The sequence below is a fragment of the Leopardus geoffroyi genome, chromosome B1 (assembly GCF_018350155.1).
Source record: "Leopardus geoffroyi isolate Oge1 chromosome B1, O.geoffroyi_Oge1_pat1.0, whole genome shotgun sequence".
Lineage (NCBI taxonomy): Eukaryota > Metazoa > Chordata > Mammalia > Carnivora > Felidae > Leopardus > Leopardus geoffroyi.
In genome coordinates, this window is record NC_059327.1 from 122,939,470 (window position 1) to 122,956,930 (window position 17,461).

Sequence of the window (17,461 nt, forward strand, 5' to 3'; positions counted from 1 at the left end):
TCTTTGTTTTTATACTCACTAAAAAATAGATTGCATGTTAATGTCTTTGAAATTTATTTCTTTGTGCCTTTCCTTTATCCAAAGATCAATAGTGCAATTTAATTATTAATCAAAAGAGAACTCCTTTTATTATAAAGACATCTACCGAATAGCCCAGGGCTATTCTTACCCTAACACTGATTTACTTGGACCAAAGAATCCAAACCAAACAGAATTCACTGGGTCCACAAACTAATATTATCATTATCATCTTTATGACAAATACAGACTTAGCCATTTTCCAATTTATTACTGTTATTGCTAAAAACAAACCTTGTGTGTTTTCCATTATAAACATGCTAAAATAATTTGGTCTGAGGTCCACATGAAAATAAGGTACAAAGTAATAGCTCAAATTAACTTTCAGGTTAGGTCCTTATAGCACAGATTTCTCTGGATTGAAAAAAAAAAAAAACAAACAAGTTCTCTGACCTCCTCAGTTAAATAAATCAGGTTGACATTATCTTGTCTTTGAAGATCATTATCTATCCTTTACAATATACATAAAATACAGAGAAAATGCTTATATTTTGCATTTATAGCTCATTATTTCCATGCACACTACCACTTTCCAACTCTTCTAACAATTCCTCTCATTTTCCCACTCTCTATTTCATCGCAGCCTGCCATTGCTCCGGAAAGATTGTCTAAACATTATTCTCTTCTGCCAAAGTACAAATGATCAAAAATTAAATATCTAAAGAACATACCTGTGATGAGGCTTAGATCATTCATTTTGCACTGTGAAAGGCAGGTCACCATGAAGCAAATGGAACTTAAGCTTCAAGATCCCTTTCATGGAGGGGTCCTCTCATGCACAGGCTCCTTCTAGGACCCAGGGAAGGATCCTGACATGTTCACACAATTCTAGATTTTGGTGAACTTTGTAAAAGCAAAATACTTTCATGGCAATTGGTTAAGCCATTCTCTTTCCATTTTGACTTCCCATGTATTGTAGTGCAGTCAATGATGTTACTGTGGACACCAGTATTTCAGCGATCTCGTTAAGGGAAGTTGAGTTGGGGGCATATTAAGTTCTGGTTTAGTGGGATGTATTTGTGAAAGCCATAGTCACCGCCTTATATAGCTAAGCTATTACTGACTGACCCAGTACAGAAATGACTCCCAGATACTCTTCCTGCTCTTGAGCCAATTTACCCGGCATTATGACTTCAAAGACCAGGGTCAGAGGTCATGTCAGGATAAGAATGTGTCCTGCAACACCTAACGCTGGAAGTGTGTGGGGAGAGGAACAAGGTTTGCAGTGATCAGAGCCAGAAGCAATTCTGTGGAAAATTCCTCCAAGCATCAGATGTGTAAAATCATAAGCAGAGGATTCAGTTATCATCAATGCCTCATCAAGGCAGAAATTCTCTCCTGTCAGCAATATATTTGATGATACATCATATGTAATTATAAACTGCAAATACATTTTAATCACCTAAAATAGATTTTATTAGAATTCCCATGTTTCTGGCTCAATCCTGTGGCAGCGAGTTACATCTATGTGTGAAGTTAAATGTTTTATGCAACCCATCTATCAATAATGAAACATAAATTTTGACCAACCGTGCCAGAAGAAGACAACTAATTTTTTTTCTCTATGTAGAAAGCCATGTTACAAAATTGATGTCCTAGGAAGAGATGATCAAAGAATATGCAGCCAAAATATGTAAGAAAAAAATCACAAAGGGATGTGAGATAATTAAAACAAGAATGTTATATATTTCTAGACTTAGGGGCATTTGTAGTGTTTATCATCTTTCCAATATTTGTAATTTGTTTTACTTTCTTTCTATTCTAAATAAATGCTAACTTTTATTCCCTAATTTTGTATTTATAATTTTATTCTTAGAGAAGATTAGATAAACGTCAAGCCCCACAAAAGCTAGATCCACTCCTGCATCCAGTTATCATTGATTACCCCAATTTGGCAACCTATGATGGAGACCTTTATTGTTCATTGAAGGCCTTTGGTTTGTTTGATTATCATTTGTATCTAAACCCACAGGGAAAATGAGAAAAAACAAACTAACGAAACATCGTGATACTTCTGAGAGCAAGGTTTACATCTTGAGCACAAGTGTTGAACAAACATGAATGACCACCAAAGTCTCCTTTCTTTCAGGGGAATCCAGAGTAAGAAGCACTCTGTATTAGTTTGCTCAGGCTGTCATAACAAAGAACCACACAATGGGTGGTTGAAACAACAGAAATATATTGTTGCAGAGTTCTGGAGACTAGATGTCTGAGATCACCCTGTGGGCAGGGTTACTCCATCTGAGGGCTGTGAGGGATCATCTGTCCATGCCTGTCTGCCAGATTCTGGTGATTTGCTGGCAATCCTTGGTGCTGTTTGTCTTGCAGCTGCATAACCCCAATCTCTACCTTGATGTTCACATGTTGTTTTTCCTCTGTGTGTATCTGTGTCCAACTTTTCCCTTTGTCGAAGGACACCAGTTATGCTGGACTAGGGCCCACCCTAATGACCTCATCTTAACTAATTAATTACAGCTGCAAAAACGCTACTTCCAAATAAGATCACATTTTGAGGTAATGGGGATAGGGACTTTAACATGTTATTTTGGGGGGGGGGGACACAATTCAATCCGTAACATTGCCTTATTTTTTTGTACTTTTCCTCATTATACAAACAAGCAATAATAACACCCCGTGCTGATGAGAATACAGTGAAGTGGTCATTCCTATATACTGCTGTTGGAAATGTTAATTAGAACATTAGAAACATAAAATCTAAGTTAATACTGGAATGTAAACCCTATAAGGTCAGGAACCTTATCTGTCTTCCTGTCCACAGCAACTTCAGTTACAAAAATAGAGCTTAGCCCGTTAATAGCTTAGCATTCAATACTCCTCTTCTTGTTTTAAATGAATGCATGATCTTGAAATGCCTATACTAAAATGTTTATAGTTTGGTGATGGTTAGAATACCAGACAGAAGTGTTGGCAATACCAGAATCTTGACTAAATAGATGGAAAGGATTGCCCAAACTGAAAATCTATCCAAAAGAATAATTTAGATCTTTATAAAAATAACACAATTTGTTGAATATGATGGAAATCAGACAATTGAACAGAAACTATTATTACACTTAACTACATAGAAAGCATATGTGAATTATATATTCAGTAAATCACAAACAAGTTTTCCAATTCCTTCTCCCCTAAGGAATTAGTAAAAATCCTTACCCTAACTAAATCTTTTTCACCTTTCAATTTTATTTACAATTTCAAGCCTCATAGAAACCAAAGAGGGATTCTCTGATGCCCTGAGTTAGGTTAGGTCCTCCTGTCATTTGCTCTCACAGATTTTAAAACTTTTTTTTTTTTTTTTTTTTTGGTTATACTTATCACTTTTGAATTTGAACTTAAATTTTTTTTGATGTTTATTTATTTTTGAAGGAAAGAGAGACAGAGTGTGAGTGGGGGAGGGGCAGAGAGAGCGGAAGACACAGAATCTTAAGCAGGCTCCAGGCTCTGAGCTGTCAGCACAGAGCCCGACGCGGGGATCGAACCCACAAACCGTGAGATCATGACCTGAGCCAAAGTCGACGTTCAACTGACTGAGCCACCCAGTCGCCCCTGAATTTGAACTTAAATAACAATTTGTGTTATTATTGCTTCAATGCTAGCTTTGCTACTATTTTATGTTCTATGAAAGCAGAGCTTTGTTTCATTAAGGTAACCCCCAACACTTGCTTAGTGCCTGGCATATATCTGTTACTCAATAGATACGTAATGAATCAACTACTAAATTAATGAAAGAGTGAATGAGAGAATAAATGAATGTATATGAAATGTCACTGAGTGAGCAGTCTCTGGTCTGGTCGAGATTCCTCTACTTTGGGTGTCCCCTGAATTCTGTTGATGACCTTTAGCTTGTTCGTTTTCTATGCCAGTGTTTGCAGGAATGTCATTTTCTTTTACTGTGACCCTGATTTCTCAGCAGAAAGCCTGTGTTTGCTTTGAGTTTGCCCAAAATAATACTCTTTATCAATTTCATCACAAAGGAGACTTTGTTTTGTTTCAATAAGCTCTGCAAAGATGCCTAGTGCTGCTTATTTCTTATCAGAGGAAACTCCCTTTTATTTGCATGACCCTGGAGTTCTCTAGTCTTTTACTCTGCGTTCTCTGTGTTCCCTGGTCAGCAGCCTCTATCTTCTGCCCACATTGCACGGATGGCAGCTAAATTCTCCTTTTGGTGGACAGAGTAACTTACTGATTGGGGTCAGAGCTATAAAGAGATCCCCACTGGGCAGAAATATGCACACAGTGAAGCTTCCTTTGTAACATTAAGAATTATTTCTGGCTGTGGGACACCTGTGGTTCAGTCAGTGGAGCATTGGACTCTTGATTTCCGCTCACGGCATGATCCTAGGGTCGTGGGATCGAACCTCGTGTCTTGCTCTATACTGAGTGTGGAGCCTGCTTAAGATTCTCCTCTCTCTCTTTCTCCCCTCTCCCCCTCCTCCTCCCTCCCCTGACTTATGTAAATTCATGCTCTCTCTTTCTCTCAAAAAAAAAAAAAAAAAAAAAAAAAGAATTATTTCTGGTTAAAACAGGGAAGGCTATTTTCTAATTTAACTATTTCAAGTCTAGCATATCTGTAAAGCATTTATATTATTTCTATTTAAAATTTTCTATTTATATTTATAAATTTCTATTTATATTTAAAATTTAAAATTTTATATTTAAAATTTAAAATTTTCTATTTATATTTAAAATTTCTATTTATAAATAATCATATTATTTATTTATTTAAATAATAATTTTTCTCCACATAAGGATTATTTCTTTATGATAGTCTACAAGTGGAGATGCTCAAATTGCTTGTCTAAATGTGTACCGTCAGGACAAAAGAAGACCATCCTTACTGAACTCTTCCTGACTGCATGTTATGATTTTTAAAAACAAATCTTTAGTAATAGTATTGCTGAAAAATTATAACAATTTGTTGTGGTATTTCTTTGATTATTATCAAGAATCAGCGTGTTTGCATATGAGCTGACCAGATGGATTTTCTCTTTTGGGTAATGATCTCTTTTATGAGTATTCTATCGACCAGTTATCATTGGGCCCTAGGACTTTTCATATCAGTTTGCATGAACTATTTATGTAGATGATATATTAACTTTTATATTTTATTGAAAACATTTTTCCATTTTAATATTTACCTCATGGCTTTTTGTGCATAGAAAAATCATTTTTATAGATTCAAATCTGCTAATCTTTTGCTTTATAATTTCTCCTGTTTATTTCTAGGCTTACGTAATCTTCCCTCTTATAGTAGTTTTATAAATAGATGTCCATAGTTTCTTAACATGTTTCTATTATTGGAATTTTAGATACTTAACTTTTTAATCAACGTGGAATTTACTTTGGTGTGTGGGATAAAGAAATCAATTTAGTTTTCATATTTCTAGACACTTGTCCCAATACCATTTATTAAATAATTCATCCCTGCCCGATGGTTTATTATGTTTTCTTATGGCATAATGAATACTTATATGAAATAGGATCAATTTGTGAGTATCAAAAGCAAAATTTCTTGGGAAAAATTTTCTCCAGCACAGGCTACATTCTGTTGTCTTGCTACAAGGGCACCAGCAAGGTGACTGAAACAAGTGTGTCAGTATAAAGATGGAAGGATTATATAGATTATATATAGGAGTTCATTTTCATTTACCAAGTCATAAAAACATCATGTCTTTATCAGTTGTTACACAAGAATTATGTGGTGGGATGGTCTATTATCCTAGGTGTGCATTAAATTTTTCCAGTATGTTTTAGAATGATTTTGTTACTTAACGAAAACAAATCACTGATATTTTGATGGGAGTTATACTAAACTACTTATTTGGCATCTAAGACTCAAGTCTCCAAGTTTCTCCCCTATTGTGCCAGCTGCCGCCTTTCAGTCTTCTCTGCTGGATTTTCATCCTTGTCCCAAACTCTAAATTTTGGTGACCCCTAGACATCTCTTTGTGGCATTCTCCCCATAGATGACCTCATCCAATCCCACTGACTCTACATTCCACCTATCTGCTGATGGCCCAAGAAGTACCCCTGAGTCTCAGATGCATAGCAACTGCCTGTTCAACATCTCCACTTGGCATCTGATAGACATTGCAAACTTAATAAGTTCAAAACACAGCTCTTCATTTCAGTTCCTAACTCCTGCTCCTTCTGCAGTCTCTGCCATCTCAGTTATGAACACTAAGATCCAACCAGTTGCTTCAAGACAAAAACCTAGGGGCCAGCCTTGATATCGCTCTTTTTCTCACTCCTCTTACCCAACCCATCAGCAAATCTTTTGTCTATTTCTGTATAGATCTGGACTCTACTTCGGATTCCCCTGCCCCTCCTACCCCAACACAAGCCCATTTTTTCCAGCCTGAATTACTGAAATAGCCTTCTAACTGCTCTTACTACTTCCCCCTCATCTCCACCCTATCTGTTCTCAGCACTGAGACCAAACTTTTTTTTAATGTAATTTTTTTGTTTTTTTTTTGAGAGAGAGAGAGAGCACGAGTGAGTGAGGAGCAGAGAGAGAGGGAGAGAGAAAGAGAGAGAAAGAGAGTGCAGAGCCTAAAGTGGGGCTCAAGCTCACCCAAAGTGGGGCTCAAGCTCCCCTGGTGGGGGGCTCGAACTTATGAACTGTGAAATCATGACCTGAGCCGAAGTTGGATGCTTAACTGACTGAGCCGCCCAGCTGCCCCCAGACAAAAATTTTTTTAATGGAATTAAATCACATCCTCACCTGATCAAAATTTTCCAATCGCTACCATCAGATTTAAGATAAAACCCAGAGCTTATATGGTCCACAAGGCCCTATATGATCTGTCTCATATCTCCTACTAGTCTTCACTTGCTCTATCTCAATAATACCGGGTTACTTACTGTTCTTGGTAGACATCAAGCATGGCTTCATGTCTGGGTGTTTGCATTTGCTATTCCCTCTGCAAAAACACCATTCCTTCAGACAGCCACATGGCTTTCCACTGCACTTTATTTAACTCTGTTCATATGTTACTTCCTCAAAGACCTTTCCTGACCACTTCATTCTAAACAATATTCTCCTCCTTTAATTCTCTCTTGCTTAGCCCTGTTTTATTTTTCTTCAATGCACATATTATATTCAATGCACCTGACATTATGTTATAGTAAGGCTTTATTTGATGTGTCAGCTCCATAAGAATCTAAACACCGTGTGGGAAGTCTTTGTGTTATTCATTCTTTGTATGGTTATCCCCTAAAACTTTGCTAGGCATGTAATAAATGTTCAGTAAATACTTGTTGAGTGTCTTGATTAAACCTTTATTATTTAAAAAATATTTAAACATTTAGAACAACGTCTTTGTGTTCAGTAGCACAATGTGTTTTTCCATTTTCTCAAGCTCTAATAAATATACTTCAATAAAATTTTGCTCCTTTGTTTAAATAGATGAAAGATAGTATACATTAAATCTACTTCTAAGATATTTTTGTTGTTGTTGTAACAGTGTATGGGCTCTCTGTATTCACTTTTTCTAACAACCATCTCAATCTTTTTTAGAACTACATATTAATATGAATTTTAAAAGTTTCCAACTGATTATTTCAATTATGTTGGGGTGCTTTTGATGCCTGTTTGTTTATCTTGCATCCATCTCCTGTGTTCAATCAATTTTTAAGTTATTTCTTTGAACCTGCAATTGTATAATGACTTCATTTGAAAATAAGTGCCATTTAGGGGCGCCTGGGTGGCTCAGTCAGTTGAGCGTCCGACTTCGGCTCAGGTCATGATTTCGCGGTCCGCGAGTTCGAGCCCCGCGTTGGGCTCTGGGCTGATGGCTCAGAGCCTGGAGCCTGCTTCCGATTCTGTGTTTCCCTCTCTCTCTGCCCCTCCCCCATTCATGCTGTGTCTCTCTCCGTCTCAAAAATAAATAAACGTTTAAAAAAATAAATAAATAAAAAATAAAAAGTGCCATTTTATCTCATTATTAATAATATACCTTTAATTTTGTATCATGTCTTATTGCACTGGTTATAACTTTCAGAACAATATTAAATAGTTTTCCTTCTTTTGTACGTATTTTAATGGGGTTATCACTAATGTTTTACTATTAAATATAATGCTGGCTATTGATTTTAATTTTATACTTGTTATATTAAGAAAATATTTTTTCTATTTCTACTCTTAAAATAATGCTATTAGGGATTGGTGTTAAATCTTATCAAATGTATTGTATATAGAAGCAATTATATATTTTTTTGTATTTGACATAATGATTTGATGTATTATTCTAATAACTCTCCTATTATTTAATGATTTCCACCGTCCTGAATATGGCTTATTCCATTACTGCATAATGTAACTTGATATTTGCTTTGCAAAGTTGTGGGCATTTTATGTCTCTCACTATGTATTGCTGGACATTTTAGTTCAGGGTTTTCTTGCTGCCTTTTCTTCCCTTTCCTGTCCCCTTGCTATTTCACTATTAGTACTAACACTTATTATTACTGGCCAACAGATAATAGGGAAGAAGCCATTACTTCCCTGCTTCAGAGTCTTGTTTCAAAAATACCTTGCCATCTTCTTAATAAGTTAAAAGGACCAGCTGGCAAATATTTGTAGAGGAAGGTTCCCATTAGGCTGGGTTAGCAGCACATCATCTTCCATTATAGATAAAAGTGTGTGGAGTCCCCATTTGACCTTCGTTAAGGGGAACTACCCTTTGTTAAGAGCCTTTCTTGTGTCAGACACCTTACATCTCATTCAGACGTCACACTAATCCTAGGAACTGGATATTAATATTCCCATTTTACAGATTGGGAAACTAGAACAGAGAAGGGTTAAATAATTTGAACCAGCTCAAACAGATGTTGGGTGGCAGAGCTGGGATTTAAATATAGGGTTTTCTGGTTCCAAAGTCCCCTCTCTTTCTGTACAGCTACAAGGCTCCCAGGGCAGGGCTCTGAAGAAGCAGCAGCTTGGTAAAGGTGATAAGAGATAGCCATAGATAGCCACACCACAAGACAGGGTATAATGACTACTATGAAAGAGGATCAAGCACGATGTTTTTCAGTATGCTTCAGATTCACTTGGAGAATTCTGGAGAGCCTTTCAGAGGAGGTGGCATTGAATGGGGAGGAGGGTCTTGGAGAGGGAGAGAACAATAGGGGCGCATAATTAGGAAAGCCTAGGATATGTTTACAAAAGAAACAACAATGCTCTTTGGTTGGTGGATTGTGTTCATGCTGCTGTGTAATCAAAGATCAGGCTGGAAACTTAGATTGGGTTTCTATTGTGGAACCTAAAAGATAGATGGAGGGGTTTATTTTGAAAGGGTAGGCTGTGGGGTTACTTATTTGTAGTTATCTAAACAAGGGGTTAGTTAAGTCAGATTAGGGTAGATCAAAGAGGGTAAAGATGGGAGAATGAGACTCCTGTAAGTGACTATATACATCGTAGACAAGAAATAAAGGGAGCCTGATTTCAAGAGTGGCAGTAGGCATGGAAAGCTGGGACCTGGTTTAAGATCAGATACAGGGGTAGGTTTGTTAAGCTTGTGCGGATAGGATGCTGGCTGCACAGGGAGTGGCAGAATCAGAGATGCCTTTGGGTCACTGAGAGCCTGAGCCACTAGAAGGACTTTGCCCTAACAGATGGAGTGATACTGGAAGCAAGGCTGGCTGGTGGGCAAAGAGCTGAGACACCCAGATGGAAGGTGGTTGTTTCTAGAGAGTGTGATTTGGAGTAATCTGCCCAAAAATGATAACTGACATTGGGGAGGTCGTTAATGTCTTTTATGAGAGTGGTCTTAGGAAAGACCAAGAACTGAAGCCAAGCAGAGATTGTCAATCGTAGTTATACATCAAAGTCAGCTATGGATCCTTAAATACATACATACATACACACACACACACACACACACACACACACACACACACACTACTGGAATAGCTGAAAAAGCTCCGTCAGAATCCCCAGACGTGGAGCCCAGACCCTGTATAATTTAATGGTTGCACAGGTGATTCTGTTGGGCAGCCAGAGCTGAGAGACACTGGGGCAGGGGTAAAAATTTGCCATGAGAAGGGAGGAAGAAAGAATGATGTAGCTCTTTTTCCTAACCCTCAGAGGTTCTCTTTAAATTTCCTTTCACATCCATTGAGCATCTCTTCGTTTTGTAGATTCTACCAATATGTAGCTAATACTTTGAGAACCTTCTAGTCACTTTAGCAGGTCTATATCCCTTTTATCATTGACTGTTAACTGAAAGTAAACCATTCTTTTAATCCAGGGGTTGCAAACTTTCTTTCAGTACGGGATACGCTGCAGAAAATGAAATCCTGTATGAAATCCCAACATGTAAACAGACAGACAGAATACCCTTTGGTGATAGCCACAGCCTGGAACCTGCTTACTTTCCCACTGTCCCCAGCAGGGATTTGGAGAGTTCTTCCACGTCAACATCTCTTTCCCACAGGTTCAGTCTCCCCGCTTCTCGGTAAGGAAGCTAAGGTTTTTCAGTTGCAAAGTCATTGAGCAAAGGTGGGCAAATTAGGGTAGCTCTCCTATGTCCTTATCCAGTGTTCCTTCCTTTCCAGGATGTTGCCTCCCCCGCTAACATCTCCCTCCCTACAGCCCACCTTCCATTCCAACAGAGAAAAGCTCACAGGGAGTCAAATTACCCACAGGAGCTTTGCTACAAGGTTAAGTGAGGGAAGAGTCTGTACCTCCTGGCTGCCCTGAATTATGTGGTTTATCTACAGGGATCTCATTTATCCGCGCTGCTCCAGTTTCAGCTCTCCCTGGTGATTCCGAGTGGCCTGTGCAATCGTTATCTGGCTAACTCAGGGAGATAAAAAGCCTTGTTAGTTTTAAAGGGAAAGTTTCTGTGATTGAAATTTTATCAGCAGGATGACCGTGGACATACGTTTTTTCTTGTACATATCTGAGAAAAAAGGAATGACACCTAAGGAATTGTAATTGAAAATGGGAATTATTAAGTGCCTTTTGCATATTTCATGTGGCTGTCAAAAGATGGTGCTTTGGGGGGCATATTCGGCATTTAATACACTTCCTGATGATCCCAAAGCCATCTCCTGACTGCACCACAGCTGGTTGGAATATTTGTCACAATGGGAGGAACTACACCTTCTTAAAGGGCTAAGATACATTTCTGACCTGAGGAGAGTTAAGTTTGAATTCCTGTGTCTTTTAAAATGTATTCAGAAACTTGAAGGATTCTTCCCAAACAACTCCATCCAGGAGATTTACCTGCTGTACTCATTCATGCTATTTATTTGTACAACGTGTCTTTGCTGAGTTGAGTTGCTAATATTTGGTTGTATAATCATGCCTTTAGATGGGATCAGGAAAAGCCAGTCCATTTCTCCATTAGTATGCAGGAACATATTCAATCAGAATATGATTGAATTCAGAAGATTGAATTATCTTTTGAAGGAGACTGGAGCACGATTTTCCTTTTCTTAATGCCACGTGATTCTGCAGAGTACTATGTAACTCACAACTTCTTTTTCAAGTCTCAGAAAGAGAGTGGTTGTTGTCTCTAAATTATCTCCCAGCTCCCTGCAAGAATATACAGATCTTTCATTTCTGGCATCATTGCAAATTTTCTTTATCAATATTGTAAGGAAGGGCCTGGGCTTTGTGTCCACGGGGGAGACTGTGCTCTAAGTACATTCATCTTTAATTTATGGTAAGTCAGCACCCAAACTGACAGAATGGAATCTTTTTCCCAGCTGTGGCAACCTCATGTAGATGACTAAAATTCACAGGCACCCTACTTTGTGTGGCTACCCATCATAGGTGCTTATCTTAATACCTACTTGTATCTCAGAGCCCAACTCACATTTATTCACATAGTAGTACTGAAAAATAAATTGGAAGTTCAATAAATGAATAATTCAGCTAACACATTCAGTTTTTAATATCTGAAAAATTCATGTTGTTTACATTTTCTCCCTCAATCTCTCTCCTTCTTCCTTTGATTTATATCAGCAGCCAAAGCAGCTGTGGATTGAAATACATAAGTATTAATTTCTCGATCCAGATTTTATTCCTTCTCCTCCCTCTCTCCTCTGCCTTTGGCCACTCTTCATCCTCCCTCAACTGGTCATTCAGCCCTGTGTGTTGAGAAGAAGCTCACCCAGCTTTGCATATTGTCCTGGAGGCTGTGGCTAAAGGTATATAATCATGATAATGACGGCATGCCTTGGATTTACAAAGACTTCTCAGTGTACAAAGGACACTTAGTTCATTATCCCTGAAGATGACAAGGCTTGAATCCACACAGGGCAACTCCCCCTGTCCCCCTACTAGGAGACTCTAGGAACATGTTGAAGAGTGTACTGAACTCAGTATTTCCCCAAATACCCTGGTGAAGAGCATCACCTGGGTACTTGTTACAAATTCAGATTCCTGGACCCCAGATAGATCTCCTAAATATTTTTGTCTAGGAAAATCTGTGTTTATATCAATAGCCCTAGATGATTCTTATCACCAGACAAAGCTAGGAAACACCGCTTTAGAAAGACTTCTATTATTCTCAGTTGCTCAGTGCCAGCAGTCCTGGGAGGACCCAATGACCAAGGTGATGGGCATTTATATGGTGGCAGATTTATAGTGCCAGAGGTATATCAATAGCAAGGTACTAGAGTTTCCACCTGGGCTACATTCTTGGTCCTGGAATGGTGCTCCAGATGGTGGTGGATCCCGAGGGACTGATGAGTTAAGAGGAAGGAATAGGTGTCTCTTAGTAACAGAGATTGACCTTGTCTTTTTTCTTTTCTTTTTTTTTAAATAGTTCCATGCTCAGCATGTAACCCAACGCAGGGCTTGAACTCATGACCATGAGATCAAGACCTGAGCTCATATCAAGAGTTGGATGCTTAACTGACTGAGCCACCTAGGTGCCCCGCAATTGACCCTATCTTAATTGTCTTGGCCCAGACCTGGTGTTCTCTCTGACCTAGGTTTGCAATTTGGATGTGTTCCTCCTCCCAGCGTGGTTGCTTGGTCCATTAGTGTAACAGTGTACAGAGTTGTTCCTTTACTTCACAGAATATCTTCCCTGCTCCGGATAGGGTCTTGGAGAGAGGTAGGTGGTAATGGGCCAGCAGAAGCAGGTAGAAACTGAAGTTTGCAAGTTGTTTCTGGAGTTATATAGGCAGCAAGGTGCTATTGTTCAACGAACAGTATTTCAGTTAATCCTAATTCATCATACTGAGGGGTAATAGTTCCTGTTCTGTACCTCAAATTTTAGTTTTCCATGGTGATGTTAGGCATTTATAGAGCAAATTTGAACATAAAATTTTAGATTTGCAACAATCTTACACCTTTTTATTTTTAGAGGATAAGCAATCATTGAATTGAAATAAAACAAAAGTTAGCTTTTAGTTATATATCACTGCTGTGTACTTTATGCCTAATAACTTAATTATGCCACTGAAATTGATGAATTTGAAGAAACATGGAAAATTACATTGGCTATGGCTGTGAATCTAGTGATGTGAAGATGCTGGATTTATGTATGTTAATTTGATTCATATGCAAGTCAAAACACGCATATTTTTAATCAGCAGATGGTTTAATATGCTTTCCACACTTGTAAAAAATGAAAGTACTGCGAGCTATTTTTTGCCTTGTCATTCATTCTGTCAACAGTATTTATTGTGAACTTAGTGAATGTGGTACATATGGGTGAGCGGCAGAATTACAAACACAGTAGAAAATATGTCTCGTTCGTAGATAGAATAAACTTGAACACAGATTTTTTTTTCATTGTATGCTTTGAGAAGTATTTCTCTAGGATTGTATGTGTCATTTGAACTTTATGACTCAAGTAAGATTTCCTACATATTAGAATTTCAGAGCTGTTTGACCTTCCCTTGTCATTTCACTAAAGTTATTAATCCATTCATTCACTTATTCAGTAAATAATATTATGTACCCAGCATGTATAGAATACTTGCAACATACTACAAGGAAAACCTGATCCTGCCTTCAAGGAGTCTACAGCCTGATGGAAAAGGCAGCTGAACCACTGAAAGGAAAACTCAGGTTGCCAGTTTAGAACGTAGCTATATGCCCTCAACCACACATCCCCAAATCACCTCAGATGTGTTGGATTCTCATGGGAGTCTTGAGAGGGGCCAGAGTTTCCTCTGGAAAGAGAAAAACACAGGTGGCTGGTCTCCTATCTGAGACTGTGCACTGGAGAGGGACCCCAGCTTCCTGATAGTTCTTTCCGGAGAGTGTTCCTGCTCTCAATAGTGGAGTGTTTCCACTCTTAAGTTTACTAGGGAAGCTCTTTGTTTAAAGGGATGCTTGGATAAATCCCTCTGTAAAATAGATCCTTCTATATGTAATTGCCTTTTAATTTATTTTTGCACTTCTCTTAGATTTCCTAAAGTGAGGACGCATACAACTCATAGCCTTAGAATGCATGTATTGGACATTTAATTTTGATCATATTTAGACTTGTGAGAGCAACTTATCAACATTTTGAACTATTCCTCTGTTTGTTATTTAAGTATAGACTTTTTTATTGTGGTAAAACATACATAACATAAAATTTATCATTTCAACCTTTTTTTTAAAATTTTTTTTTAATGTTTATTTATTTTGAGACTGAGAGAGATAGAGCACGAATGGGGGAGGAGCAGAGAGAGAGGGAGACACAGAATCGGAAGCAGGCCCCAGGCTCTGAGCCATCAGTCCAGAGATCGTGACCTGAGCTGAAGTCGGACGCCCAACCGACTGAGCCACCCAGTCGCCCCATCATTTCAACCATTTTTAAGTTCAGTGGCATTAAGTATTCATAACTCTGTACAAATATCACCACTATCCACTTCCAGAGATTTTTCATCATCACAAACAGAAACTCTACCTATCAAACAATAACTCTCCATCCTCCTGCCCTTCAGTTCTGGTAAGCTCTATTCTACTTCCTGTAACCATGAAATATGGCCTTTTGTGTATGGCTTATTTCACTTAGCATAATATTTTCAAGGTTCATCCATGCTGCAGCATGTATCAGAATGTTATTCCTTTTTAAGGCTGAATAATATTCCACTGAATGTATATACCACAGTTTGTTTATCCACTTATCTGTTGATGGATACTTGTTTTATTGTCACCTTTTGGCTATTGTGTTACTAGGAGCATTGGTACACAAGTATCGGTTTGAGTCCCTGCTTTCAATTCCTTTTTTTTTTTTTTTTTGTATATACCTGGGAGCAGAAATGCTGAATCATTCTGTTTAATGTTTTGAGGAACTACCAAACTGTTTTCCACAGCAGCTGTACCATGTGGTTAAGCATGACTTCAAAAACCTATTCGTCCAGAGTCTTGACCCCATTCAAATAAATGATTTGGATATAAGACATTCAGTCTTGATTAACATAACTAGTTTTTGTTCCTAGAAGTTTTATCTTAGTGCTACCATTGTAGAAAAGAAAGAAAAAGAAAAGAAAAAATAGCTCTGGAAGAGGCTTTTATTTATGGTCTGTATGCATGCCACACTTTGTTGGAATTATAGCATTTAATTCACTCCGACCTGAGTTCTTACCTCTATTTCTTACAGTTGCACTTTTAGGGCAGGAACCATGAACACAGGTGCCTTAACAGGAGATGTGCTCAATAGATATTTGTGGCTGAATCAATTGATTCTGCATAATAAAACCTAAGTAGATTATCTGATGAATCTGTTAGTATCTATTCCCTGTTTCTGAACATTAAGTTCAGTGTTCCACCCATTATAGATTCACTGGAAAGGGATATTTCATCACAGAAGCAAAGTTTTTAGAGGCTAAAAATGACTGAATGTGAAAGAGACAATTACTGGATATGCATGCCTACCGCTAAGTGGGGGCAGATTTCATAAGGAGTTGAATTCTACTTAACTATGAAGTAATTTGATCTGGTGATGGATGGAAGGTGAGGTTTATATGATGGGAATGGCCTTTTGAGATCGTTTGGAGTTAGGAGTGACTTAGGAATGTAAGAGAACATGCAGGCAGTTTGCCTTATAAGAATAGAAATGAAGACTGATATTTGGCGGAAAAGGAAAACACTGAAGGGCTTGAGATATGGGGCTATGAGGTTGGAATCTTGACTGATAACCACAGCCTGGAAATTTGAGATGGACTTGCCTCTGTTCTAATAGAGGATTTCTTGGCACTATTTTGGGGCACTGGAAAAGTTATATTTTCCTCTTCTCCTTATTCTTCTTCTCCTTCTTCTCCTTGATTCCTTTTTTTTTTTTTAATGTTTTATTTATTTTTGAGAGAGAGAGAAACAGAGTGGGGGGGGGGGAGGAGCAGAGAGAGGGAGACACAGAATCTGAAGCAGCCTCCAGGCTCTGAGTGGTCAGCACAGAACCCTATGTGAGGCTAGAACACACAAGGGGTGAGGTCATGACCTGAGCCAAAGTCAGACGCTTAACCGACTGAGTCACCCTGGCGCCCCTGGAGAAGTTTTCAATTAGCAATAACCATGCCTCGGATAAACCTTGTTGGCTATGATACCGCCACTGCGCAAAGCTTAGGGGCACTGGAAATGAAAGATATAATAGGTTTACATTTTTTCTCTGCAGAATGAAGTCTGCAGAGATTTATATCAATCATATAAAAATATTTATTAATAAAGAAAATATATCAAAATATTGACAATAGTTTTTCTTGGAAATATTGTCATGGGTGATTCTTTAAAAATGTTTTTTTGTATTTTCTAAATATTGTGTAAAGAGACTATGTTATTTTTGAAATCAGAAGTTAATATTTTTCGGGGTGCCTGGGTGGCTTAGTCGGTTAAGCATCCCACTTCAGTCAGGTCATGATCTCACGGTAGGTTCGAGCAGACAAGGCGGAGCCTGCTTGGGATTCTCTCTCTCCCTCTCTATCCCTATCTACTCGCACTTTCTCTTTCTCTCAAAAAAATGAATAAACTTAAAAAAAGAAGTTAGTATTTTTCTCTGGAAAGTGCAGTTTTTAATTAATAACTTTATTTTTGAGGGAGGGAGGGGCAGAAAGAGAATCTGAAGCAGGTTCTGAGCCTGGTCCTGGGCTCAAACTCACAAACTGTGAGATTATGACCCTAACTGAAACTGACTGAGCCACCCAGGTGCCCCAAAAGGTGCAGTTTTAAAAGTTCACATAGTATTATTAGATTTTTTTTTAATGTTTATTTATTTTTGAGAGAGACAGACAGAGCATGAGTCGGGGTGAGGGTGGGGGCAGAGAGAGAGGGAGACAGAGAATCTGAAACAGGTTCCAGGCTCTGAGCTGTCAGCACAGAGCCTGACGTGGGACTGGAACCCATGAACTACAGGATCATGTCTTGAGCTGAAGTTAGACACTTAACCGAGCCATCCAGCTGCCCCAGGAGTTTTTG

At 38.3% G+C, this 17,461-nt stretch overlaps 1 pseudogene; it reads right to left on the reverse strand.

The window, feature by feature from the left end:
* Positions 1–16,480: 16,480 nt before the first annotated feature.
* Positions 16,481–16,613, reverse strand: LOC123596516 (annotated as a pseudogene).
* Positions 16,614–17,461: the final 848 nt, after the last annotated feature.